Here is a 27,824-nt window from a genome sequence, read left to right on the forward strand (position 1 = left end):
GACAAGCCTGATTTATGCCAAAAAAACTTGATTCTTCTACAATTTCGAGGGCTACTGATATAATTCTCCACCTCTCACCTAATATGAATAAGCAGTATTGCAACGCTACTTCTGTTCCACTTATCCCTGCCGTCTGAATACTTCTGAATGAGATGGCCAATTTTTACTGCATGTGATAAAGAGGTAATAGATGTGACATTTCATTTCCTGCAGGTTTTGTGGAAATTGGTGGCTGGGTAGAGGAAAAAGACAAATAAGACTGACGCAAAGGAAAAGACTGTTAAGAATGAGACCCTTCCTCATTTCCAAGAGGCAAGTTTCTGCCAGCTGACAGGGCAGCACAGACGCACATACCATATTAGTATAACGTATCCCTTACATGATAATGTAAGCCATTATACATACAAGCAGCTGGACCCATCTGAATTGATTGGTAGGCACAGTCCACATCGAGCTTTTCACTTAACAAGGTGGTGGCAAATCAAGGTCTTACCTTGTAACCAACCACTCATTAAAGCACATTGACAAACTTCAGTGAACGAAAGGAAGAACCTGATTGTTCTGTACGTTCCCTCCTATGTAATTACTTACACTTCTAAGAAGGGAATGTAAATTGTTACTCCTCTATTCAACAGTATGTTATGCTCTGCAACAGCACATATAAAGCATCTGCTTGATATACATTATGATCTCTTACTGCATTTCTGAGCAAAGTAACAATCGAACCAAAACATAATAGGCCAGTCTACCCTAACATACCTACTGTTTCCAAACATGTTGGCGGATGCTTCATTCCACTGGGATTGTCTCAGTATGCAAACTCAGGGGAATGAAGGGGAATTGCATGGAGCCCCCTCATCAATTGCTTCCATCAGCTTCATTTCTTGTGTATGGGTATTGAAGTCAAAGTTCGCTGCCTTTTTCTTAAGTTTGAACACAATTATGCCTTTATTGCAAACACTTTTTCTTTGGGTGGCCTTTTTTGCTCTTGCATACTTATTTTTCAGGATTCCTATGTCTGAAATGTTTTATTCAAATTGGGAAAGGTAGACAAGAGTATCCCTCGCTATTTGTAAAGTCACTGAAAAGTCACTGTCAGAATGAGAGATGTAGTGCATTTTTACTAGAGTTGGGGGGGGAATAGTAGTGCAGTATTAATAAATATATAACTCCTAGAGCAAATAATTATACTGGCAATCCAAATAATTCTTGCTATTCATCACACTGGGTGATAGAAAAGAAATTCATTTGTGACTGCAGAATAACAGGACTCATTAGATTTGGGAGGCTTTTATATTTAATGTGGAACAAAAACAAAACAAAACAAAACAAACCTGAGGACTCTGAGACCCAGCACAGCTCCTTTCAGCATGTCTGTGAAGTGGAGTCAGATATGTATGCAGCATTCCTAAAAGCACATTATTTCTCTATTTCTACAACGTTTCAAGTTAAAAAAATTCCAAAGTCTCGGAAAATATGTTAATTTCCCTGAAAAATACATTTGTAGTACATTCGGCATGGGATCAAAAATACCATGGCCTGAAGGAAAAAAAGTCATGTCAATAAAAAGCTATCCCAGATCTTTTGGAACAGTAACTTGACTTCTGCGTGTGGTGTAAGATTCGTTGTGGTTTATCCATACTCCAGTAGAACCCGGTCTCTCTGTGTGACTTCCCAGGACCTTTTACCAGTCTCTAGCCCTCTTTCAATTCTCAGAACCACAGGTTCCTTTTTAAATTGTACTCTGTCACTAGAAAACAGGCTTCTATCTTCTGTGTCCTGCCAGACCACCTGAACTCCACCCTTTCAACAATAATAAGCTCATCTTGTCCATGTGAACACTATTATGGTGACTCAGATCAGCACCTGATTCAGCCGTCACCAGAACTCAGCAGGACAAAGACTGTGATTTTCTTCCCCATCTACCTGACACTTACAGATGCTGGAGCTACATATATTCTGGGAGGAAGCACTGATGCAACAGGCCAGTGCTGAGGCCTCAGCACAAGATGCTATTTCTTGTGGCGCTTCTGTAGCAATGCATTAGTGCGGGCATCTTAAAAAGCTCTATCTGTGTGACTCTGAGAAGGACACAAGAAGAAGGGCTCCCCAGTACAAAAAAGACAGGGATCTCTTGGAAAGAGTCCAGCGGAGGGCCACGAAGATGGTGAAGGGCCTGGAGCATCTCCCCTATGAGGAAAGGCTGAGTGAACTGGGTCTGTTCAGCCTTGAGAAAAGGAGACTGAGAGGGGACCTGATCCAGGTCTATAAATATCTAAGGTGTGGGGGGCAGAATGGCGAGGCCAGACTCTTTTCATTGGTGAGTGGAGACAGGACAAGGGGAAATGGCCGGAAACTGCAGCATAGGAAGTTCCGCACAAACATGCGCAAGAACTTCTTTACAGTGAGGTGACGGAGCACTGGAACAGGCTGCCCAGGGAGGTGGTGGAGTCTCCTTCTCTGGAGATGTTCAAGACCTGCCTGGATGCCTACCTGTGCGACCTGCTGTAGGGAACCTGCTTTGGCAGGGGGGTTGGACTCGATGATCTCTGGAGGTCCCTTCCAACCCCTACAATTCTGTGATTCTGTGATCTTAAAAAGCTCTATCTGTGTGACTCTGAGAAGGACACAAGAAAGCCAGGGACAATTGTGGATGCTCCAGACTATGAGGATGCGATGTGTCTATTAAAAGAAATCAGATCACTTCCTTTCTCAGGATGTGCACACACCCACCAATGCAAAGCAGTTCTCTGGGGAAACATCTGGGCAACCCCCTTCTTTTACTAAGGCAATTCATTCTCCTGAAAGAGAGCAATGATCCATTCATTGTGAGTGGACAAGGAGATACTGTGAGGAGGTAGAGCTTGGAAAAAGGTGACCAGAGCCTGGCAACCAAGCCGGCTGCTATCTCCCACATTGACCTGCTTTCATCTTTTCACATTTATCTCCCAGACTTGCTACCAGCAGCTGTGTGCTCTGCCAGCAATGCAGTGCTGCACTGTTGGGCGTGCTGTGCCCTGTGCCCCCAGCCTGCTGTGGGTAACGCTGCCCACTGCTGTGCTGTGAGCTGTCTTGGACCCCAAGCTGCCAGACTAGCTGCGTTTCCCTAGCCCACCTCACCCTGGTTATTGTTTCTCAGTGTGTTCCTGACCAACTGTGGTTCCGCATAAGAAATTCCAGGCTTTTGCAAGCTCTACATCTCTGGCTCTGAGCTCCTTCTCCCACTGCCTTCTCCAGGGTTTATCCTGTCTCCACCTTACAGCAGTTTTGAGAAAGCAAATAAGGCATAGACCGTAAATCAAACCTTTTCTATTACAAACAGAATTTCATGAAGGGACATGAAGTTAGGCAAGGCACATGTTCTTCCCTTTCTCCTAGCAGTTCATCAATCACATAGTAAACCTCAGTTAGTGCACTGGGAGTTGTAAAATTGAACTGTAGTTGAGCAAAGCAAAATAGAACCCTTTTAATTTTGGATGGAGTAGCAGCTTTCTCTGTATACTCTGCATCTCTGCTTTGCGTCCAAAAGCCTGTCTGTCTGTGAGAACCACAATGCAGTACAATGGTAGGATTTTCCAGGCTGGAGAAAAAGAAGTGCTTCTTCTAGCCCACAGGATACAACCCACGCATTGCCCATTAAAGTCAGAGCAGTCTTCCATTGGAAGCGTGGTCATTTGATGTTCCTTTTTTACTTCTAGGCATTTTGTCTTCAGGCTGGGACTAGACAAACACTCCTCCCTTCATCCATGCAGAAGAGAAGAATCAGTGTTAAAATATCTAGGATAATTGCAATGAAAGTTAGCTGGAGAAAAACAATAATCAATTCCATTATCCAGCTCAGAAAATCTTGGTATCTGTGGATAAATCCTGTCAGGAAAGGATACCTTGAAGCATAAAGAATGATGAGCAAGTATGGGAAGAGGGACCTCTGCAAAACAAAAATGGATGATTCTGGAGAAAGTGGAGCAAGCTTAAGCAAGAGCAGAGCCCCGTTCTGGTGTCTAATTCAGCAGAAATAATCCTTACATCAGCTGCCTTCATGCAGCTGGGCAACCTGAGCTAAGGCTACACTGCTTTGCCCTTACTGACATTCATTTGCTGCCTCCAAGCAAAATCTGCTTCAGTGTGGTCATCTGCTGGCTTGCAAGTACACTCACTAACCTCACAGGATCAAAAGTTGCATCTCGTCCAAGCAGGTAGAAAGTGAACTTGCAATTAAAAATGTGAGAACCTCAGATACCAGAAGAAGACTTTTTGTAGAGCTAAAGATCCAACACACCCGCCCTGTCCATGGACTGCCCCTCAAGAAAAAAGAAAGGTTCTTAATGCTATGGAACCAAGCTGGGGAGACAGACCCAAAGCAGGCTTTTTGTCTGGACTAACTGCACATGACTGGAAGTGGAGAGGAATGAAATAAGGATATACTGCTGTTAACACTGGCAAAGGAAGAGCTCAGACGTAGTTACTTGCTTTCTCCTTCAGTCCTTTGCTTTCTTCTACATTCTGAGCTGGGGAAAGAACTGGCTTTTACTGAAACTGAGTCATTTGGGTGGATAAAATAAGGACATTAGTGATGTTCCCTTTTCCATTGCTGCATGCCTTGAATGAACACTGACACCAAAGCTGGAGCACCAGCTTTCTGATTCAGTTGCAGTTCTCCACTCTGCACAGGGGTTAATAGTTATTTGTCCTGCTGGGCAGTCAGACTCCAGGACAGCTTCAGGCAGGCACAACTCATATAGTGATATTCCAAAGTACTCTGACATGTCCAAGCATGACCCAGGACTGCAGGATGTGGTCTTGATCTTTCTTTTAATAAGCAATACAAAACAACTGCTAGAACCGGTCCCTAGTCTACCTTCTTTTGCTTATATGTTTGTTAATTAAGTACCTTCCAATCATCCCAAGAACCTAGAATTCTCCTCTTGCAAGCCCAAGGAAAGTGTCCTTTTAATTTTTTTTCCCTTTGATATGTATGTATTTGAGATTTGAAAATCTGTTCTGAGGCTCTTCTGCTAATTATGAATTGACTTTTTTTTTTTTTTTGCTACCAGTAAACACCACCTACACTGGCCTTAAAATGACAAAGTTTGAAGGTTTTGAGAGCAAGGTGGACAATTTCTAGTAAGTCAGTGCTTCGCATTTTCTGAAAAACAGGTCCCTTCTTAAGGCATTTCAAACTGAACACATGAACACATAAAAGCAAAGAAACCCCAAATCATTAGTTCCTTCTGAAAATTTTAACCAGGGAACACTTCTTTAGGGCTGTTTGAGGAGTCATTAATTATCATTGCACAGAATGTAATAACAAGCCAGACCTCCCCAATGAGCAGAAACAAACCACGTCTCTTCTAGTTTTGCTTTTTTTTCTTTTATAATAGCAGTAATAAAACATATTATTATGCACCTCCAACCATGAATGTTCTCCAAAGCAACTTGATACTAAAACTCAAATAATCTGACTGGATGAGTTTTAACAGATTGCTATAGCAGGGCAAGCCAGGAATGTTATTAGAGTGGCCTGAGGCATGGTACTATTCCATGGAAACCAAATAACAGTTAAAAATTTGAAGTGTTCCAAAATTCATTTTCTCAAAGGGGATTTGTGGCACTGCTGAGAGATTAGAGCCATTCCTATTCAATCAGCTGTACTCCCTGTATTCACTTGTGCCTATTCTGTCTGAACAGTTGGGTTTACTCCACTGTGACAGAATACTAATGGGAGCTTCTGTTGTCTGGACTCGGTGAGTTTTTCCTCCTTCCCTTAGCAGCAATGCATTTGCATGCTTTTCCAGGCTACAGCAGCAGTAAGAAATGGCTGGGTTGAAACTTAGTTAATGCCATCCAAACATGTTCCAGGTTTGTATTTTCACTACCTGGTCCATGGGACTGCTCACAGGATTTGCAACTGTGTTCTGCAAAACTCAGTGCAGGGTCCCAGTTTTCAGCACTGATGTAGAACTTTTCCTCTGCAGATGTCACAGTTCACTGGAAAGAGGGCAAGAAAAACAATGCGTACCTCAGCTGCCTGTGGTGCTCCCCTGATCCTCAAAAGAGATCTCTGCACATCTTTGTAGTGACTATCCTGTCACGCAAGGAGCAGATGCAGTTTCTAAAAAGCAGATAGTAGTGCAGATCTGACATTAGACTGCACAGGGCTGCCTTTTGTTTTGCGTATCTTCATGAGTTTTAGAATGAAATTTAGGTACAAACAGGTAATAAAATCAATGTAAGAGCCATGGCCAAAGTTTTTTGAAATTTAGGTCCGAAACTTACAAAGTACCATCAAGACTTCTGTTTGAACCTCAGGTCTTAAGGTCACTTGTCTGCCAGCATAATCCTACTATGAACTGGAGCAGCTGATCGGTCCCCTAGACTCTGTGCAGGCCAAATTCCCCTTGTGGCATTATCTACCAGGAGACCAGTGGTCTACCAGTGGTTTGGGAGGACATATAGTTGGTGGTTACAGCTCAATTGGAGACTCCCAAACTTGCAGCAAAGAATCTTGAACTTGCTCTTTAAGCATTAAAAGTTAGTGATGGCATACTGAGGATTTGGATGTCTTACCCTCAGAAAAACCTGATTATAATTAGTAATGTTCAGTGTTAGTGGCTACTATTGTGATTTCTGAAGGCTGGCAGCTAAACTTAATGAGTAGAAAAAAGTGATAAAACTGCCCATACAGTGTCAAAACATTGATTGAAATTCAATAATTCTTTGTCTGTGTATGTGGATGTGTGTATAGATAAATGTAAGCATGGATAAGTAATCAAAAGCAAGAATGTATTAAAAAAAAACAAAAAGCGTCTCAAATTTTCTTTTAAATCTCCATCAAGGAACATAGAAAATACAGTGTTGCTGTTTGTTTTTTCAGGATCTTTGTTGCTATTGAATGAAAAATATGAATTGGGATACACAATTAAAACCATAATCGAAAAGTGCTGTGGAAGTGAAAATTAAAGGCAAATGAGAGCAAAAGGGATGAAATACTAACAAACATACAATTGATCTGAATCTAGTGTCATTTACATTTAGAGTAAACTAGGTTTTTATTAAGACTGGTGCCTACAGCCTGTACCAGGGCTGTCTGGATTCACTGCAGATTGGATACTATAAAGATATATACAATCATAATATATTGCCCTTATGGTACCAAATCAGCAACGACTTGAAGCTGTCTTTTCTTACAGCAAATCCACAGAATCACAAAGTCCCCAAATGTCTGAGGTTGGAAGGCACATTTGGAGGTCACTAGTCCAACCCCGCTGAAGCAGGGACACCTAGAGCTTCTTGCTCATGATCAAGTCCGGCTGGGTTTTGAATGTCTCCAAGGAATGAGACTCCACAACTTCTCTGGCAAACTGCGCCAATGTTCAGCAACCTTCAAGGTAGAAATGTGTTTTCTATTGTTCAGACAGAGCCTCCTGTGTCTCAGTATGTGCCCACTGCCTTCTGACCTGGCAATGGACACCACTGAGATGAGCCTGGCTCCATCTTCATTCTCTCCCATCAAGTATTTATATACATTGTTAAGATGCACCTGAGCCTCCTCTTCTCCAGACTGTCTCATCCCTCTCAGCCTCTCCTTACATGAAAGAGGCGCCAGTTCCTTAATCACCTCTGTGGCCCTGTGCTGCGTATGCTCTCTCCAATAAGCCTACATCTTGTACTGGGGAGCCCAAAGCTTGCTGCAGCTCCAGGTGTGGCTCACCAGTGCTAAGCAGAGGGGAAGATCACTTCCCTTGACCAATGCTGCTCCTAAAGCAGCCCAGGTTGCTGTGGCATGCTGTTTGCTGGGCATGGTGACGCTTGCTTGCTTGCTTGCAGGCTCAGCTACTCAGGAGGCTGAGCTTGATGGATCACTTGAGCTGAGAAGTTCTGGACAGCAGTGCACTATCAAGCGACCACACTCATGCACAGCATGGTGATACTCAGGAAACGCAGGGTCACTAGGTTGACTAAGGAAGGGTAAAGCAGCCTAAGTTGGAAATTAAGCAGGTCAAAATTCATTGCAATAAAAAGAGAATTTGAGAAAGTATTAGCTGTGCATTTCAAATCTAGAAGGAAACAAGTTGTTTTAAATGTGCTGTGTTTTTAAACTATTTCATGATAACTCGACTTTTTGAAGTACACGGGAAGACTTTTGTCACATGTTCTGCTAACTGAATGGTAGCTATGTAATTTCTAAACTAGTTTTCTAAGCTGTAGCCATTGGTTAGAAGAGGATGCATTACCCTACCTTGCCACTGACACAAAGGGAGCATAGGTGAGTAGTTTAGGCAAGATACCTAGCCTTCAAGTATAGAATTAAGTAAGACAAACTTCCTGATGCCCACGTCACTCACCCACATACAAATACATCGGTTTGGTAATGTAATTTGCAATGACCAAGCACACACCTCATCCCAAGCCTGTGCAGCTGGGCACTATACCCTATTGTTGTGGCTGTACTTGCTTGAAGACAGCTTAGACACTGTTTCATCCTTTTGTGTGTCACCTTGTGAGAATGGTGAACACAACACTGGGGCATTGCTGTTTCCCAAAAGTGTACCACACTGTTTGGCAAATCTCTTCAGGATCTTTTCCAGCTACTCTTTTGCACCTCAGATAGGTAGTTGGGATTGACTTTTTTAAAATCACCAAGGTGGCCAAATGGGCTGAGCAACAAACTGCATGTCTCATTAGAACTTCGCTTCCCCAGCAAGTATTTCTGTGAGCGCCATGCTTCACTGCCAACTAACTACACAGGTCACTTTTGCATATAGGATAGAGCCTGCTTTTAGGACATATCTATCAGAACCGACATCAGCTCCAGGAATGTAGACATGGACATGTCTGAAGAAGCACACAGCAAGTTATGGTTGTTTTCAAGCCTCTTCTGAGGCAAGAAGAGGCCTTAGGGGTACATCTCAAAGTGTAAAACAGTGACCAGATTAAAGGAGATTTAGAGCACAGATTAAAGGAGCCCTTATTAGAATACACATTAGAAGAAGTAGGACAACTAACACATTTTCTCAGGATGTGCTCAGAACCACGCAGGAATCATTTCAAAGAGCAGTGGCTTATGACTAAAAGAGAGAGTTTAAAGGTTTTTTTGGATATCGCATGTCTCTTGTCTTTACCACAGGCTTAGCCTTGCATGGACCAACAGTCCAATTCCAGCACAAAGGGCGTTTAATTTCTGCTGTTTAAATGTTGGCATTGTTTGAAGCAGTGGAAAAGATTGTTATGTTATTCTCAACCCTCTTGTGCTGAATGCCCTTTTGGGTTAGCTTACACATGTTGGCTGGGTGGGAGTGAATACTATGGTCAAATAACACTATTGTTTCCAATGCTTCATTTTCTAAACAATCCTATTGTCTTCAGTCAAGCTATTTATATGGATGGAGATCATTCTTGTAATAAAGGAATCTACTATTCAGTATATGTACATTTTTAATTTAGAACAAGGAGGTATATGGCCTTTTGGCTGGAAATATGTCTAAGCTCTAAATAGCTATCTGATTATAATAAGATATATTTGAAATAAATTAAACATTCATACTGATCTCTCCTTAAAACGTGTCAGAGCAGCTGAGATAACTGACTCCCACTGATTCAAGTTAATTAGATACTAATTACCCTTTGAGGATTTGAAACTGGAGCATAACAGAAGGCAAAATGTAACTAAAAGAAATGCGTAACACGAAAATAATTATCATTATAAAAATAACTTGTATTGCTTTTGTACTGTATAATCTGCACTTACATATTTCCTTTAAAAGGATTTACAAGATTTATTAATCCGGTTCTACAACTTTTTAGAATTCAAACCTGGCATGCACCATATCATTTATATTGCAACAACCTCCTGAATTGAGTTTAAATTGGTTCACTTCACAAGAAAGGGCGTGACTTTTTCTACAGGTTCTATTTTTTCCTACAAGTATTTGATAATACAATCTACAGAATCATTCAACTGTTACTATAAAAGACAGCTCTTCTGAAAAGTTCTAAAAGCTGGCACCCAGATCAGCATATTGCAGTACCTGTTGGAGACAACACATCATTGCCTGTAACTAGGAACAAGATGTGTATTATTAGGAACAAGGTGTGTATTGAGCTTTGACGTTAGCTAGTAGTGCTGAGAAACTTTAAAAGAAAATGGCCATAGTCAGCATTTAACTCAGTAAGATAAGGAGATGCATGAGGCTAGTCCCAAAATGTAGCAGACTTTGACCCACAAAGCCAAATCTTCATTTCTAGGCACCAAACACTTAGCTTGTACCTGCAGACAGGCACTGAACTTCCAGTTGCCACCACAACATAACATTTTTGGTATTCTTTTGAGTGAGATGATTTTAGACATACTGGGTTTACCACTGAATCTGAATATTCTTCCCTTGGATTCAACGGAACGTAACCAATTCTTAGGTGCTCATGCAGTCTCACTTTGTGAAACAAAAGCATTCAGTAAACTTTTCATGCTGGTTTGCTGTTTTGTTGTTGTTGTTGCTCACATCAAATGTATCATATTATTTAGCAACCTACAAAGGTTACATATACCAGAATCCTTAGAAGGACTGCTATGTCTCATACGCCTCGGAATCTCCCCAAGCCACCCGGCTAAAATTTAGGTGGCAAATCGCAGCTGCCAATTCAGAGATGGTTGCGAGTCCGTCTTTTCCTAGGTTTGGCCTAGGCTTTTTGACTGCAGATAACTACAGTGCCATCTAGTGCTACTTTGCTGGTGCTTGCATACGCTGCATAACATTTCTGAGGACATTGCTCTGTATTTGTTACTTCTAGCTCTAAATACTTTTAAATCATGAAAATGCAATCCATTTCCTCGGGAACATTCCCTCCCCATCCCGCTTTTTTTTTTTTTAATTTCTTCTTCCTTTTTTTTTTTTTTTTTTCCTGGGAAATGATAATGTAGGTTATATATATTTCTATAACAGATCTTTCAGCAATGCCATGAAATAAAATTGGCACTGAGCAGCGTGACTGTGTGGAATGGGGAAGGAACTGGAGATTATCTTGCAAAGACCATGTGTTCCCTCATACTCAAGATGTAAAGTTTTTAAAAATAGGAATGTGGAAGTTGCTCAGTGGAGTAAGCTTAGAGAAGGGGCCTGGGGCCTTCTGGCACAAGTGAAGGGCTGGAGGGTACCAGGGAAGAGAGAACCCTGAATGCAAAGAGGATTTCTACAAATGACGCCCAGCCAAAATAGTAAAGAAACTATTATTTACCATATATATTTGGGAGGCAATCTCTGTTGAAAAATCTATAGAGATTCCACACAGCAGGAGGATGAAAAAGCCTTCAAGACTTCCTATGTGATTCTGTTAAGTAATATGCAGCTGATTCATGTAGCAATCATTCTCATCAATTCGCCCAGGGCACTGCCAAAGTAGGAGCCCCGAGAGAGGCTTGGTACAGACATGGGAGGACAGCTGCCCTCAAGGTAACCATAGCTTAAAATGTTACCCCAAATGCAGCTTTTGCCTTCCTGCAGCTTGGAGCAAGGCAGCATGCTTCGAGGCAGCTAACACTATGTTTTTGAACTATTTTTAAAGTAATCATACAAAGAAGGTCCTAGTGAGAAACCAATGGGAAATAAGCACTTAGTGAAAACACTGCTGGGTTCCTGTCTACATCTGCAGAAGCTTTTAAATCTGACCTCAGGACATTTCGTGGCCAAGTAAACGTGCTTTGCTAAATCTGACGCTGATTTTAGGTACTGTTGTATAATGTGACCTGTGGCCTGTGTGATTAAAAGTAGCTGCTGTTGCCAGATGTTCCACGTGTCTCCCCAGGCTGCTTATTTTAAGTGCTGGCAGCATCTACCACCAAGCAGTCCAGCACCAAGTGGGCCAAGTGACTATTTCTGTTTTCTCAAAGACCTGTAAAGCTGAGGTGTTTATCTGAAACAGTTTGAGGCCACGTCCATGACAACAAATTTCAGGTATATAGCAGGTTCCATTTAAACTGATGAAGTTTGTTCTGTGATTTCTCTCATCTTACAATCACTGTATTTCAAGAACTGCACTGGGATTGCTCTTGAAAAGTCCTCCTGCACTCCCCGCATTCTCATTTTAATAGCACCTTCAATTCTGGTCTAAAATTAGACTCTGTTCCTGAAATGAATATGTTGCTCTTTAATACACAAGCCACAAATACAATAAATTCTTTTCTCATATACTTAGTGCTGAATTGGTTTGAAGCAAGACAGGAAAATTTGTTTTTTACCCCTCCTAAGGCCACAACAATCATAGAAACTGTTTTCTGTGCAATCTGATTGAAAGTTTTGGCATTTTATTAGCCAGCAGAATAAATTTTGCCTGGTACCAGAACTATAGGTAAGGTAGCAAAATAGACAAGATAGGTAATGTTATAAAACTCTAACTTAAATAAATATGTATCAAGAAATTAATGCAACGTACAAATCTACATCTATTATTGCTAAATTTTTCAACTAAGAAGTAGGTACAAACTTCCATCTACTTGATACAAATGTCTAGACCTTATCTTACTCGAGTGAGTTCATGTCTGTTTAATAAGCAGAATGGTGCCAACAATTTTATAGAAAGCCCCACGTGTTGTTTTTTTCCTCTGGAATGTTTCCAAGCAAGTCACATTCTTCAGGAAAAAAAAAGTTTGGCCCTGATCCTGCCAAGACTTATGTATGTGTCAAGTTTTACATGCTATGAAGAGCCCCATTGATTTAAATGGAACTATTCAAAAAGCAAAATGTTAAGCATCTGTGCACATTCCACCAGCTTTAGGATCTGTGTTTGAAATACACTGATATGTTCTTAGCCTTCCACTCTAATGGGCCCTTTGTTTCTGTGCAGTGAGTACAGCCCACTGTTCAGTTTTTGTGTATCCAACACCTTCTGTAGCTGTTGCATTACTTCTCCAGCCTGACTTTTCCTGGATCATTTCACAGGATACCTTAAACTGTGCAAGGGTGAACTGCGAGCAGGGAACCTACATAGTCAATATTTTTCACAGATAAAGAGTGCAATACATTATCTTTAGTACAATATTAATAGATCTCCATGAATTAATGACACAGAAGAATAGAAGAATTTCATCCAATAAAAATTGCCTAAAATTCAATTTGTAAGAATTAAATGAGTAAGAATCCGCCCCCCCTCCACCTCACCCCCCTCCCTTGCCCTGTGAGTGCCAACAACTTCTGTTTTAAAAAGTTTTCAATGCTGTTTCTGAAAAGAAAATTTCAAATGTGATTTGAAAATGACACAGTCTGGTACCATCTTCCTGAGTCTGCAAAAGAGAATTCCAGAGCCTCTGCTGCTTCCCAAAGCCTTCTCAAATTGCAAAGGAGTGAAAAATGGCCAGAATTTAAACTGATACGAGAAAACACTTTTCAGATTTTGCTAGGAAAGTCTTACAGACTGACAGTAAGTCTAAGGTTCTCCTAAAGCTCTGAAGTGACTGCATAAGCTGTCTCAGAGATGCCCACCATCTGTCCTGAACAGTGCTCAAATAGAGAACAGAAAACAGTGACTCCTAACCACGTCAGACTGCTTCCCATTTGGAACATAACACCGAAGCTGGGGTTAAGACTGACACACTTTAATTTAGGGACATTCTTACAGAATTTTACTTTATATTCTATGTTGGCTCTGATAAGAGGCTCAAATTTAGGACTATGCTAAATATACAAGCAAACTACATACACTTGAATCTTTTCTTAAAGGTTGGGACAGCATTCCTATTGTGTCTAGGAAACATTTCACGTATTCAGAGAGCACTGTCTACAATATATAAAAAAGAACTGACTGACAGTGTCACAGTTAAGCACAGTATACTACTGTCTCATTCTTTTAAATGTCAAATAGATGTTCCACTCTGGTATATTTCAAAGCTGTTAAGAGACTAAGATAGAACAGGTGTTGATCAATTTTTCACTGTCAAGAAATAAATATAACTTAAGGAACAATATAGAAACAGAAGGCTTGAAATATAAATGTTTCCTTCATCTAGGAGTTCTACCAGAACATGTCAACACAAGGATTTCAAATGACTTCTGAAGAGTCAGTGACATCTCACTTCACATTTTTACCACTAAGTGGTATTTTGCATATAAACTTCTTCCCTGTGATAGTGTTCCTAATGCTGAACTTTTGATCTGGACTAATTTCTGTCAGAAGGACTTTGGTCTTGTCTGCTTTCTTTTGTGAGAGTGAAAACCAAGAGAGCCAGTGAAATGTGGGTGTATGAACTAATGGAGAAGAAACAAACAGCAATGGGCCAAAGAAAAGGAGGCTGGTGCAGAAGTAGCAGACATCTAGACTGCAGAGCTCAGGACATGACAGTGTCCTGAAAGATGAGGCCCTCTTTAGATGGTGGGAGAAAGCAAGATTTTTGAAGGCTGTGGTTTTACTCTGTGAGTCAGCCTCAAATGGCTGCTTTGAAGGAGAATAAGTTTTTAAACTGCTTGAGAGAGAGGGGAATAGAACTTGGAATCTCAATGCAACTTACGATTTAATTGTTTGCCAACACAGAGTTTTATTTTTCTGGTTATTGTTGGACAATATTAAGACATGTATCAAGCTGTGACTTGTTAAAGGTTTTCAGAAGGGTTTCAGTCTCAAGCAAGGAAAAGATTTTGCCACTCCCCAGGTTCAATATTTAACTTGGCCATAGGCTGCCTATCAGCACAGTGGAAGATCCAGCTGGAGCACAGGGGTTTGCACATGATGTCTGATAAAGATAGGTGAGATCAAACCCAAAACCACGCTGTGCAGAAGCCTGTGAATGTCATCTGTAGCCTAGTATCACATTGAAATAAAATACATTCATAGCGAGCTCTTCTGGCTTTAAGAAAGACTCAGATGTCCTGAAGCCTTAGAGCATGGCTGATCAGTTCCTGCAATGTCTTTGAGCTGTAGAAGCCATTCCCCCATCCAGCAGTGCTGCCTGGCCAGCCAGTGTGCAGAAGTTGAAAAGCCCTTCTAAGCACCTGACTAGGGTTACGTCTGATGGCTCTGGGCAGCCCCTTCTGTCTCACTCTCTCATCCCATCTCTCCCCCGTCCCTTATCCTAGCAGCTTTAAGAGTGAAGAGGGAATTGGTAAATGTTCGCTGGATACCGTCACTAAGCTTCACAGGACTTGGGCTCCAGTGGGAAGGTGCTGCAGCACCCATCTCCCTAAGGAACAGGGTCCTCAATAAGCTTTCACTAGTATAGCAGCAGGCTTCCAGAGTCAGCACTTCAAAGCAGCTGTGACGGCCAGCCTGCAGAGCAAGGGAAGGACAGAGGGATTTATTTGGTTTGTTCTGTTTCCTGTTGTCAAATATCAGCGCATGTACCTGTCAGTTTTCACAACTCACTACAGATGATCTGCTGTTTAGTAAGAGTTGCTTCATTTGCTTTTATTTTGCAAGGTCGTGTGCTCTAGAGCCAGTATCTTGCAAAAGGTATCCCATTTAACACTGCTGCCTAACACACCCCTCTCTCAGTGGTACAGTTTCCTATCCCATTCACTTAGTAGTCATAGATTCATTTTCATTCTTTTTTACAATTCCTTTAGCTTCACATAATTCACCAATGTAACTCCAAAAACTGTCCATCTGGACTATCACTTTGGCTTTCTATTTCATATTACTGGGAATTCATTTAGTTTTGTCAGTGTTCAGGTTTTGGTAAACTCTGCCTTCTCTCTTTTTTTTTTCTTTTTTTTTTCTGTTTTGGTGGTGGTGAGTTGTTGGAAACTGTTAGTTGGTTTTCTGGGTGGGTTGAATGAATTTCTCATTCTCACTTGGAAGTACCAAATGCTAAAATTTAACAGGTTGTGGCACAGCAGAGATGTAGCAGTTTTTCAACAGCCGTGAATAACGCTTGTGGTGAAGTTCTTTTCTTGCCCTCTTAATTCTTGCTGTATACTTTTGTCAGACCTTGTCAAGAGAACTAGTTTAAATATGAATTTTCACAGCTGTTCAGTTGCGTTCCCAAATGTCCGTAGTTCCTCTTTAGTAATGGAATGGCTATTTCTGCATTTTTTCCTCATGATTAGGTAGCGTCCTGTCTCAGTAGTTTGAAAAATTATTGTTACTTAATATCAATAACATGGATTTTTATATAACTTCCCTTGTCTTACTGTAAGATTGGTATCATTCTATTATTCTTTTCCATTTTATCTCTACAATACGTTTTAGAACTGACGTCTCATTACCAAAGCGCTTGAATAATATCATAGAATCATAGAATGGCCTGGGTTGAAAAAGACCACAATGATCGTCTAGTTTCAACCCTCCTGATATGTGCAACGTCGCCAACCACCAGACCAGGCTGCCCAGAGCCACATCCAGCCTGGCTTTGAATGTTAAATCCATCTTCTGTTTATGATTCTTATGCCCACAAAACAGAAAGCAGTAAAGTCAGTCATTCAGGACCAGGTTCTGTTCTATTGTTTTCACATAAGGAAATGCAGAAGCCACCATTGACTTTTATGGAGTTGTTGTCAGTGTATCTCAGCTCAAATGAAAACAAAATTTCCTCGGGCCCAAAATTTGGCATATTCATACTGTACTCTGCTCAGAGGGCTTTCTGTAATGCGACTGAACTGATGAAGTGAGCAGAGAAAAGGGCTTAAAGATATTGTTTTTCTTTTCATTTAGCACTGCTGAGTGATTTGAGGTTCACTGGCGGGGAAAAAAAGTACTCAGGTTGTTAATGTGACTTCTGTGGTCTGCAGTAAACATGAAAAAGTTTGAAAAAGAATTTTCCTTCTGAAATTTCCAATAGTCTCTTGTCCAATAATACAGGCTTCATTCTTGGCTTGTGCACGTAACTTGAAGAAATTCTGCTTCAATAAATTCAAATGCAATGTTTGAAATTGCGAGATAATCTTTTTTACTCTCCTACACCTCACAACTAACTCACAATTCACAGGCAACCTTCCTTCTTTTGAGGGCTGTGAGGTTACGGGGAAGTTGGAGAAAGTGAGCCCCTAGAATTAGCCATTTGTAAAGCCAGATGGGTTATCTTTCTACTAGAAGTGATGGGCTCAATTTGTGAAATTCAGCTGCCTGTGTCATGCCAGAGGGAGATAAGATGATAGATGATTCTCTCTGGCTTGAGGGCTTATGAATAAAGGAAAATAGGAGGAGGCATAGAGAAAGAGCATTTGTTCTTGGGGGAGTCCTCTGTCACGTGAGGAACGGTAAATACATCCACATGCACAAGAAGCAGAGTCAGAGACGCCTACAAATACCTTCAGATTATCATCTCCTAAGATTCAAGCACATTTCTTTATACTTCTTTCATATTTCTTTTTTGAGGTAAAAGTTTTCCATGGAATGCAACCATAATCTGAAAACTTTTGACACCTTCATACCTAAATTTGGAAAATCTGAAAAAGATTATTTTTGCACAGTAATTGCCTTCTTCTCTGACAGGATAGTACTGACACGGTACTGCAACAAACCTGACACTATAGCTGCAGAATTCCCGTGTGTCATTCATTCTGTCACAACACATTTATCCAACTCTGTGTTTTTTTTTTCCCAGCTTTTACTGACTAATCTCATCGATGTGCCATGATAAAGACACTGAAAAACGATTGTGAATGATGGCATTATGTGTTGGATTACTGGAAATAAACTTTTTGTGAGACGTTTACTAACAGCTAATTACATTTGTTTTAGAAAACGTATGAATTGCATTATTGTTTTTTTTAAATTGCAGCAATTAAAAAAAAAGAAAAAAGAAAAAAAAAGCCTCTTTTTACAGCTTCTAGACTCTTAAGGGACAGAAGTTTTCCATAAAAAAAGCTTTACTTTTCAGAAATAGTTGATTTTACTCCAAATGCCAAAAGCTAAGATATTTGAGAATGCAAAAATCGTTTTCTATTTTCATTGGCAAAGAATCCTCATTTAGAGGAAAAATCAAGAGGAATAAATACAGGGCTCTGCAAGGGAGCAGAGAGCATTCTAAGTACATTTATTATCCTGGCACTTTTAATATTTCTTTACGTAAGTTTATCTCAGCCTCACAGCTCCGTCACAGCTAAATGGCAGCCAGCTTTTCAGCATCCTAATACTATCTTTAGGATTCAGAATGGTGTGATATGAAATTGTCCCTCAGAAACCCATTGTATATTTCTATAATTAAGTTAATTTTTTAGGTAACCATTTATCTTGTCTTTTCTTAACCGTTTCCCTTTCATTTTCCAGGAAAAGCCCACAAAGCAAAACCATACCAACATTTGAACTAACGATATCTGCAAAACCAACATATAAATGTAATAGTTCATTCTAGATATTCAGATCCTCAAGAACAGCTTAGTGGCTACATTTCAAGCATATCATTGTTGCACACAACTGAAGCTCGCCTGCTATGGATTGTCCAATCCGTTTGTGCAGTGCACTGATTCAGGGTGTGCTCCATCCCTCCTCCTCGTCTGTCCACTCAATAAGCTAAAAGCCCTCAGCTGTGGGAAAAGTGACCACTGGGGCAGCTTTTGCACGCGCAGAGGAGCAGATGCATTTGCACTCTTGAAACATGTTGACTTTTACTGTCACGTAGAACAAATTCATCTTCAAGAGTTAAGGATCTAGAGGAAAGCTATGGATAAATTAGAAAGGTCCCAGAAAAGAAGTAGAGGTCTAGTTCTAACCTCCACAAGAAGCACCCGTAGATTTCAGCATAGTCTTTTATATTTATTTAAATGGGACACAATCCAGAACAAAGCTCTGAATTTGCAGGACTATACTTCTGACAAACAATTCTGCTTCAATGTCCAAATCCTCTCCCTGTTGTCCTGCTCTCATGATCCGCTTTCCCTGTACTTTCTGCTCTTCCTCTTCAGTGGCTACTGGAATTTTTCACAGGTCGTTCTCTCTTTAGGCCTAAACTAGGAGGATCCCTCTATTTCTTTCCTCTTAGAGGAGAAGAAACATTTCAAGAGAGAAAAAACGTGTACAAAACGTTAAAATACAAGACTGATGAAAAGGAAGCCATTCAATAGCTTGTTTACATGCAAAATTTCTTCACACACCCTCAGTTCATGTGAGAGGGAACCCTAATAATTTGCTTCAGCCTGCATGACTTGAGGCACAAGAAGCAAACACATTCCAGACTTGTCGCTTCTGTTATCTTTCCTCTGTACATTTCTGTATGAGCTAGTGAATAAGTTTATTAAAGTCAGTTAAGTGACTCACAGAGTGTGTTTCCAGACAACTGAAGGTGGCAGAACTAAACCTTCCTGGATACATCCATGTTTTCAAAGGCATGCTGTCTCTTGTCTGATCTTTTGCCTTTTACTCCCACAAGGACAGCTGAGGTGGAACATTCCCAAACCATCCAGGCTGGAGGAAGAAAAGCAGCATGGACTGGGACCCCAAAGGGGGAGGTGTTAGAGAAAGTGTAGATGAGTGGAACAGTGGGTTCCTGTTGCTTCAAAGAGATTAATGGAGTACAGAGCAGGAGAGGTGTGTGGGACTGCTGACAGAGCAGCTTTGCTACTGTATGTTCAGCCTGAAGCTGCTGCAAAAAAAAATGAGGTTACCAGTGGAGTCCAGTGGGACAAAAGACAGAGTATGCTGTGATTTAGCAGCCATGAAGACCTGGAGAACCAGAGAATCTAAAGCCCAATATTTTATTTATGTATCGTTAATGACAAGCATTCAACATTCATGAGGCAGCCCCCCAAAATCATAAAAGTTTGTTGTTAATCCTTTGGGTTTTTATTTTTTACTTTGCCTTTTAGAATGTGTAATTTTTCTTTACCATTACACAAATAGGTGTGACACTAAATAATTCCAGGACTTAGATTGAGGAAACTCACATCACCTTATTGTTGTCAGTTACATGACAAGGTTATGTGCTTTTAGAATAATGATGAAGGTTTCAGATCATTTCCATTTTATTTAGTTCCACTTTTTTCATGGAATTGTTTGAGTTACGTGGCATGAACCATATTAAATCATGTCTGGAAAGAGATTTGTAGATGTAGAAATGAAACTTGCAGATCACACAACCAGTACATTCTTCTCACACAATGGCAAAGTTCTTACAACAGCCTACTCACGTTTAGATGAAGACAGTCTTTGATACTACTGAAATCTAATGAATTCTTAATCAAAGCACCACAATGCCTTTCACTGCATGAAGGCAGTCAGGTGACATAAAGACTGACACTCTTAAATCCACAGCTTGCATATGAGTTCTAGACACACTATATACTTACAGTTTTCAGTTGCATGTGAGAGCTTGTGACTTTCTGGGCCTTCTTTCATGTGTAAAAACATGAAGGACTGCTTGTTCTTCTAATGATCCATTTAACTAAGACAAAGGAAACCCTTTTATCCTGCTCAGAAGATACAAACTTTGAACTTCAAATGTATTCCATTTTCCCAGTTAGGCAGACATCTTGGGAATGATCAGGACGCATCTGAATTAGGGATCTGTGCCATTCAGATGCCCCAGGTTGTCCAAGGCATCTCTGTTGGTCTGGCAGGTATACTAAACTTACAGATGTGAGCACTTCTGCAGCAGCAATTGAGGCCGGTCAGGACATAAAAACAACTAGATGCTTATGAATCATCTCACATATAATGTTCAAAGCTGTACCTAAACAAGATAGCTGACAAAATCCATACATTTTGCGTAGTTCACCAGCTCCTGTATTGTATATTCAAGCAATGATTTTTAGAAGAGCTGCTGATTTTACACACAAACATCTCAGGGACCGTTCCTTATTCTGGAGCCAGCAGTGATCAGTTGCCTCTCTGTCCTTTATGTTTTTCTCATTAATAGTTCATGAAATCTTGCAAAGGTGATAGAAAGCACAGACAGAAACCAGAGACTGAAGTAATGAATGCCATACCACTGAGCAGACATCAGAAGTGCTATGTGACAGAGCAAGATTACTTAGGAGACATAAGCAGTGATGCAGGATTGGTAAATCCTTAGGCAACAACTCCAATTTCTTTTCTGGGATGTTCCATGCCAGTGCCAGGAGGAATCCTCATAATCCCTGCTTACCAACAGCATAGCCTTGGAAATTCTGTCCCTGCTCTGGGACTGCTCAGAGAAACAGTGCCTCCTATGGATGCTACTACTTGATGAGAAAAATTCCTATAATAATTCAAAACAATAGAAAAACTCCTCTTGACTTAGCAGAAAAAAAGGTTTAATCCTTGGAGAAGCCAAAGAGTATCACTGTATTTCAGGACTAAGCAGCTCTTATGCCAAGGGACTAGAAAACACTTCAGCTCCTCAGTGGTTCAGAAGTGGATGCTCAGGCAGAGCTCTCTGTTTGCTTGAAATACCTGATGGAAATAACCAGAATCTGACCTAAAAACAGTATTTAAAATTGGGCAGTTACTCCTGAACTTTGAATACATCTCTCTTGACTATAACTAATGAGGAGAGCGGACAATCTGAAGTAAAGTGGACATGCAGCTACAGAGAAATCAGCGGTCATGAACGTTCACACTGCTTGTATAGTCACATGCCTATTCAAAAGTCTTAAACTCCTTGAATGCAAACACTTACCAAACAGTCTGGGGGTATAAAGTGTGGGGGGCGTGATATAGACATCTGTCATTGTGCTAACACAAGTTAACTACTTTGCTCTGCCTTCAGCTTTCTGATGATAGAAATGGAAAACAATTTTCATTTTCCCAACTGGATTCTGAGTTTATTGTCCTGGGAACATTCCTTGCAGATGACAGCTAAAAAGAGAATAAAGTATCCTAACAGATGTAATTCTGGTTCTTCTACTATTTATCCCTCCTGTCAATTTGGAAGCCTCTTTATTTGGTTTATTAAATGCTACAGCTTACGATTTAAAATACCATAAAGCAGGACGGAAAAAACTACATGTTTAACCACTACATTACCCTTCTTTCTTCATCTGTTATCTGACAAGGTCACTACAGAGCGTAGGCACTTACAATGTTCAAGACACAATGCAGCAATAGATTATTCTCCTTTTAGTAACAGCTGTAAAATCTGCAGGATGACGAAAAACTATGAACACCTCATAAAATGGGGTAAGAGGATTTGATACTGGATTCTGTATGTATATTCTATGTTGGAGGCACAGTTTCTGTAACTGGAGATATATAAGCAAATTAATGGGAGCATATGAAATGCTACACTATTTTGGCTCCATTGCCTCTTCCTCTTACCAAATGATGGTCACCATTAGAAATCTTTTTTCTTCTTCCACTCCTCATCAGAGAGAAAGCTAATTACTATCTTTGTATATCTGTGCAGCTGGAGAACTTCTCAAGCGTTTGCTTCAATAAAGTGTAAACTTCTGTCCTTGGAGTCCCTACATGCCATAATTCAGTGAGGAATGCGTCTTTCACAGGACTTTACATTTTGTATTGGTCTGTACATCAAAAATACATGTGATACAAATATTTAAATAGTTTCAGTGTATGCAGTTTTTACTTTCTCTTCATGGAAACGAGAAATTACACTGATCAACGCCCATGTGATAATAAGAGCTTTGACGTGACTGATCTCAAATCTTCTTTTAAGCATACCCTAAGGGGGAACCAGAGAGTGAGCATGCAAGCTTTCAGCCACATTAAAAATCCAACATGTGCTAAAGTTAAAACCAGAACCTAGTACTTTGTCTTCAGTGCTCTGAAGGATGAAGGTCACAGAGTCTCACCCATTTTGGTATCCCCTATAAAAGACCCTCACTGGTAATGCTAATGGCACAGCTTTGGGCTCCCTCCTACTTCCAGCTTTCTCTGTTCTCCCATCTCTGCTATTATTGCCACATGCTGTGTGGACATGAGAGGACAAGAGTGAAAGCTACAATATGCTGTTTTCAAACTCAGAACTAAGAGAATGATCCTTTTCTAAGTAACCATCAGTTCTTAAGGATAATAAAAGTTTGCACAGAATTCTCAGAAACATTTGCCCTCACCTTCATCTGAGCCACACTAGTGCCAGCGTTCTAGTTCATTTATATTTTTGAATTCTTCAGTCATATTCTAACAAGGAGATAAATGGCAGGAAAGTGTGTTTGCTCTTTTTAGTTGAAGTAGGTAAGCGCACAGACACAGTAGATCAAAGCTTCTTTCCAGATGATCAATAAAATACAGTCAATGAAACAAGTAAGATTTGCAGTGCAAAACTAAACTTGACAGTCCAAGATCATTTCCAGGCATTTCTCAAAAATATATTTATTTCTGTTATTTATAAACTATGGATTTAAATCTTCACATTGTAAAAATGAGGACAGTTAATTGGCTTGAACATCATGGATAGTGGTAAATATTCAGAGAGAGCTCAAAACAATTTAAAAATAATCCTTGAGAATTTAGTAAGGACTGCAAAAAGAAAAGCAGTGATTTATATAGAACAGTCTGGCACCCTTCTACAGTCCTGCTGTTAATTACTTGATTTCTGTGCTTTGCCAGTTACGACATTCCAGATATATGCAACAGGATACAAAATGCACAAAAAATGAACTAAACTAACAATGTTAAAAATGACCCTGAAAGAAATTCTACAGGAGAAAAAGCAACAGCCTTTCCGTTTGATCCTTCCTTCCAGAGAAGGCCTCAGGCCACCTCTTTACCAGAAGCCTTACCCCCACAGAACCTGTATGGTTTGATATTGGCTGACACCAGTGTCATGAGAGTACATTCTGTTTATTTGCCAAGGGCTGAATTGAAGTGGATAATTGGTGTCTCTCAAGAAGATGTTTCTGTTCAGGTAAAAGAAATGCTAGATTTTCCTGGCTAACATCAAATGTGTATACAAATACATGCCAGTTGACAGCGACAAAAGGTATCTTCTTTCTAGAGCATACCAGATGTTTTCAACCAGCTCTGGAAATCTTACAGATTTTTGGAACAAGGGGAAGGCTTAAGGTCAAGAGTTCCCCTTTGCAAACTGTTATCCACCAGACCTTAATGTTTGAAGTAAGGAACTAAGCTGATCTCACCAACGTAAGAGCCAGAAGAACAAAATCCTCAAAGGGCATATCTATTTACAATCACAAACACAAACTCAGATGAGGTATAAAATATGGTTTTGATTAGAGTGCAGCTGTAGCACCGTGGTCTAGCTCCCATAGTCAGCATCTTAGATGGATTCTGCAGTTTGCACTCAAGTGCAAAATACAACTGCTTGCACTTCTGATAATAACAAAGCTAACTGTATGAACCCCAAGGTTCAGTCACTCCTCACTCCAGCACAACTAAAGTAGGTATTTCCTACAAAGTTAGCACAATCTGTATGTAAGTAGAGATTAAATGCACTCTATGTGTGACACAATGCAGAGCACAGGCACACCTTCCTTTTCTGTTAGCTTGGATTACCTTTGTTCTGGTGAGGAGTGCAGTGATCCAGAATGGAAGTGAGAAATGCAGAGAGATGCAGCAAGGTCCTTGACCAAGGAAGGTATCTGCTGGCTGCTAGTCAGGCACAGGGGGGTTCCAGCCTCCACCAGCATTTGCACATCCAGAGGCAGCCAAGGAATGCAAGTTCTAGGGATTTAAAAAAAAAAAAAAAGAGGTAGGTATATTGCTAAACTTATGGGAAAGGTCACATCTCTGTCACCTTGCCTGTGTAAAGTAGATACAGTTTTTCCTGAAATTTGACAGCATTAATGAGGCTTAGAGATCTGTAGCTGGAAGGCATTTCCTGGTATCTTTCAGTCCACTCCCTAGTACTGACACAGAATGAAGCATATCAAGCTATTCCTGACAGATGCTTATTTCATAACAGCTTCCAGTGAAAGTGATTGCACTATTACCACAGGCAGCATCCTCTCACAATATTTCACATCTAACTCTTCTAGCTAGAATTTTTTTCTAATGGCTAATCTAAGTCTCCCATTACAAATTCAGATAATTTGTTCTTAATTTCTTACCTGCACTGGGCACAGACAACAGTTGAATCAACTTTCTAACAACTGAAAACATTCTTAGCAGTTTGCTGTATTTCTTCTTCAGCTTCCTCTTCTTTTCCTTTTTTTTTTTTTTTTTTAGCCTAGCTTCCTTCTTTTCTTTCTCAGAGTGCAAATTTTCTGACATTTCTACTGCTTTTCTCTCCACTTTCTAGTTTTTCCATCCTTTTTGAAACACGGGACGCAAAACAGGGCACTCTATTCTACCAGCAGAAGAAAAATCCAACACCAAACAGACCAGAAAAATGACCTCCTTTGGCTTAAGTACAGCCCTATTATTAACATTTCCCAGAACATCATCTATCTGTTTTGCAGTCCTGCCACAGAACTGACTCATATTCAGTTATGAACCATGTAACCCCAGGTTTACTTCTACAGAAAAGACTGCATGAAAATTTTGAGCTCACTCTGAAGGGCAGACAAGGGTGGATCAAGTTGTCCTGTGACAGCTGTGAAGAAAGAGAGCCTCAGGGCCTGTATTTGCCAGCCACAACCAGACTGGACACAGCTTTAAAAATCTGCACCAAAAGCTGGGAGACATCAGTCCCCAGAGAAAGTCTTGATCCTGCCACCTGTTTTATAAGTAAATTCTTGCACTTATCAGACTACTTAATATTACAGAAGTGCTAAAACAAATGTAAATGGAGCCCATGGGCAGAGAGAAGTGAGGAACAGAGATAACAAGCATACGCACATCATTTTATCCACTTAAAGACACTGGTCTGAAAACTGTCATGCCTATGACCTTAACCCTAAGCATGATGAATAAAAAACAGCAAAAGCCACTAACTGTATGTTTTCCTTTAGGTGTCTTCTTCTCACTTCACTTCTGCCTCCAACTTAGTACAGGTCTCGTCCCATCCAACTGTTCTCAATCTAGCATAACCTCTAAGCTTGCCTTTTAGGCCTCCTCTACAATCCAGGAGTGGAAGAACTACCTAACGAACTCTAGATTCATTCCACTTCAAATTAAAAGTCTTAGATACATGGAGTGAATCACCTTCTGAAAGCACTGTCTCTCCATTGACTAGCAAAGAGTGTAAAGACCAACCAGATGTCTAATTCTCTGACAGCCATAGAAAGGCAATCACAATTACTTCCTTAATGGTGGCTCAGGCTCTCTAATCCAGCTGATTGCTTTTCTAAGAAGGCACTTGTAATCTGTTTTGTGCATAGCCAAACTCAATATATGTATGAGGATCCACAAAGTTTAATTTAAATGCTGAATATCCTCTCTGTTCTCTGTCTTCCACACATCCTCTGCTTCTATCTCTAGTTGACTATGGCAGATTGTCTTTTCCCAGCCATTCCTGGCAATACATCAACAACCAGCAGCTGGGTCACATTCATGGACTCACAAGAACAAGAAAAGCTATCAGTTTAAAATGATATTACCTCTCCCTGGCTTTCATTTGGCCTGGCATAAACTGACAGTGGGGTATAATTTTTTTTCCCTGACTACATTTCTCATAGCACGTAGAAGGAAGTGTAATTTGCTCTCACAGCATTATTTCCCTTTCACACTTGGTTAACCATACTGCATTTCACGCACATCTTTTCAGTCAGCTGCTGCAAGTCATGCTCTCAAGATATCAGAAGCCAAAGACTATGCTGCCTCAGCTTTTTTAGAAGCCATAGGACTCTATGCTAAAACTACAAACCTTTCACTGATTTTATTAAAATATAGTCTTCGTAGCAAGCTATATTCATGAAATATGAAATATTGACAGAAAATCTCTGTTGGTATATTTCTGAAGAACAGCATATCTGAATTGATATAATAGTTCCAGTGCAATTTCATCAGACAACAAGGGACTGAAAGGCATAGAATCACAGAATCATAGAATCACCACAGTTGGAAAAGACCTCCAAGAGCATCTAATCCAATTGTCCACCTATCACCAATATTTCTCCACTAACTCATGTCCTTTAGTACAACATCTAAACAGACCCAGGAGCTGAGACTCAACACTCTTTTGGAAAAGAAATTTTTCCCACTATCCAACTTGAACCATCCCTGGCACAACTTGAGGCCATTCCTTCTAGTCCTAAGTCACAAGCATGTACAGGCTTTTGCATATCCTGCTCTTGTATATTTGTATGCTGTAACTGGAAAAATTTAATTCAATGGAATTAATTAGATGATTGTTCCCCGGACCAGTGTTGGTGGTTTTGCTTCTTGGTGGGTTTGTTTTTATTTATTTCTGTTTTGTTTTGGGTTTCTTTTGCAGCTGAAACCTCTTTTTGAGCTCGGTAATGTTGGTATACATTTTCAAACACTAGATGGTGCCAAGGGTCCACACATAACGAAAAACAGACTGAAGAAGCAAAAATATTTAATTTAACGGCAATTTTAGTGTAATTGGTTGTTTGTCTATTCAGTGAATTAGTTTTAAGTCTACTATTAAAATGTCTTGTTGCCTTGGAAATGATAGGAAAAATTCTATTCAAGATGACAGTAACTCATGTAAGCTCACGAGAAATTTGGTGCTGGAGCACGTAAAGAGAACAGCAGTTCAGAAGCAAAGTTTCAGTACAGGTATATTACCTGCATAGGCAGGTCCAGATTCATTTGGTCCAAAGCCTTTTCTCTGATAGTGTTAAATACAAAGTGATTCAAAGGAATTTCTAAGAGCCTCATGGCATGCGAATAGTGAGACTCCTACCCTTGGTCTTAGCCTGGGTTCTAACACCTACAAATTGGTTCTAGCAGATGAAGCCAAACTTTCCAAAAGGGTGTTTCCTTTAGGTGTCTTCTCTTCAAAAGGGCATTTCTGATTCACAAATTGGATATTCCTGCTAGATATATAAATACTATATAGTTGATCTATTTTATGAGGTTAAAAAAAAACCCAAAATGTTGCAAATTTCTTAGTAACAGATCCAAAAAATCTTCTGTTTCCCAGTTAGTACTTCCTTGAGTAA

At 40.2% G+C, this 27,824-nt stretch overlaps 1 long non-coding RNA gene across 1 annotated transcript in view; it reads right to left on the reverse strand.

Annotated features, from left to right (window-relative positions):
* Positions 1 to 27,824, reverse strand: part of LOC122189466 — a 40,832-nt gene that overhangs the window by 5,463 nt on the left and 7,545 nt on the right. Inside the window, exon 3 of the long non-coding RNA XR_006181825.1 lies at positions 24,310 to 24,477. This is a non-coding gene — a long non-coding RNA (uncharacterized LOC122189466). The remainder of the gene's footprint in view (positions 1 to 24,309; positions 24,478 to 27,824) is intronic.

The sequence above is a fragment of the Lagopus leucura genome, unplaced genomic scaffold, assembly GCF_019238085.1.
Source record: "Lagopus leucura isolate 7727_CA_CO unplaced genomic scaffold, USGS_WTPT01 Super-Scaffold_73, whole genome shotgun sequence".
Lineage (NCBI taxonomy): Eukaryota > Metazoa > Chordata > Aves > Galliformes > Phasianidae > Lagopus > Lagopus leucura.